General features: G+C 32.6%; 1 long non-coding RNA gene across 1 annotated transcript; it reads right to left on the minus strand.

Moving 5' to 3' along the window:
• On the minus strand, positions 1 to 652 carry LOC119787017. The gene is made up of 3 exons (XR_005281274.1): positions 600 to 652; positions 278 to 334; positions 1 to 68 (listed from the first exon to the last, which is right to left on the minus strand). It is a non-coding gene; the product is annotated as an uncharacterized LOC119787017 (long non-coding RNA).
• Between the last annotated feature and the right edge of the window lie 980 nt (positions 653 to 1,632).

The following is a 1,632-nucleotide window of genomic DNA, read 5'->3' on the forward strand; positions in this document are numbered from 1 at the left end:
GCAGGTATTCAGTTGTCTCTTCAGGTTGTCTCGTTCTGTTGTCAGACTCCTGGATGTGACCTCGATAGCTTAAAAAAAACCAGGATCATCATACAATACATTTAATTTTTTTCTTTAAATCGGTTTAAGCTGTATCAGGATTAATTTGAGCTCTGAGGTTTAAGCAATGACAAAAAAAGATTTCCTTCTTACCAGTTTTCTTTTATTAACATACTGTTTAAAGGCTTACAACCAAGAGTCGGTGAACAAAAATGTAAATAATATAAAACTATGGTACCTGTGTTTTTCCTCTTCAGTGTGTCTCTCTCATTGGTCAAAGAATTTAGCTGTGAAGCTGTAAGTGAATCAGATTACCTTTAATTACAAAAGATGACATTACAAGCGGAGGGAAAATAATTATAGCCAGTAGAAATAATCCCTTAAATAACTTTTCGTTGTCAAAGTAAGACATTAGAAACTACAAAATTGATCTTTACTGTTATATATTATATCAATATCAGTTTATATTATTGTTTGTTTAAAATTCACAGTTTGGAATCATATTAGTTCCTGCTGCTGCAGAACCAATAAACCTGTTAGAGTTTAGTTTCCATACTTACTGCAGGTATTTAGTTGTCCCTTCAGGTTGTCTCGTTCTGCTGTGAGACTTTTGGATTTGGCCTCAATAGCTGAAATAAACAAACCATAACGATTTTTTGATTTTTTTTTAGTACCTGACTTAATTCTGACACATTCATCCTCATGGATCCTCCTGTTCACTTTCTTTATTTTACAGCAGAAAAAATAAATCGGTAATACCTGCTCGCACACAAATCCCACTAGCTGACCTTATAATCCAGATGTTAGGAATTAATAAAATCATTTCAACATGTATAGTGTTTGATTAAATCATCACACTTACCAGTTTTTGCATTCTTCAGTGTGTTTCTCTCTTCAGACAGGGAGTTAACTTGTGAAGCTATCATGACAATGCAGACTTCCATTAGTATACAACAGAACTATAAACATTAAATTTGTTCACTTTAAAATTAAAATATTTAACATAACAGTTTGAATATGAATGTGTTTATTTCATAGTTATTTTCATGCAATACGTTTGTCCCCCCCCCCCCCCCCCCCCCACACACACACACATATTTTAGGGACAGAATTATTTATACTCCAGGCAGATGGATTTTTCAAAATAATTTTCAATCAAACAATAACCCTTTTTTTCTGATAGCAGTGAGAAAATTCTCTTAAAAAAATAATGTCCTCTGTGTATCTATAAGAAAATAAATCTGTGTTCAGTTATAGGGTTGGACTGTTATGTCGCGGAAAGAAATCCCTGAATTCAAATACTAGTCAGCTTCCTAGTAAACAACAAAGCTTCTTTTTTAACCTTTGACATAAATATAATTAATTAGAAAACAATTTGCTATTTATTATAAGACAATGATTCACAGACTGAGGGTCATACTCACCAAAATCATTCATTTTCTCCTTCAACTCATCTTTTTCTGTTGTCAGGGAGCTCTTCTCTGAATCTGCCACAAACGAAATATTATCTCAGTCACAAACCAATGGTTCTCTAAATGAAAAAAACCCTCATTTTATAGACATTTCTAATGATATTGTATATATATGATGCAA

The sequence above is a fragment of the Cyprinodon tularosa genome, unplaced genomic scaffold, assembly GCF_016077235.1.
Source record: "Cyprinodon tularosa strain WSP-4 unplaced genomic scaffold, ASM1607723v1 ctg285, whole genome shotgun sequence".
NCBI lineage: Eukaryota > Metazoa > Chordata > Actinopteri > Cyprinodontiformes > Cyprinodontidae > Cyprinodon > Cyprinodon tularosa.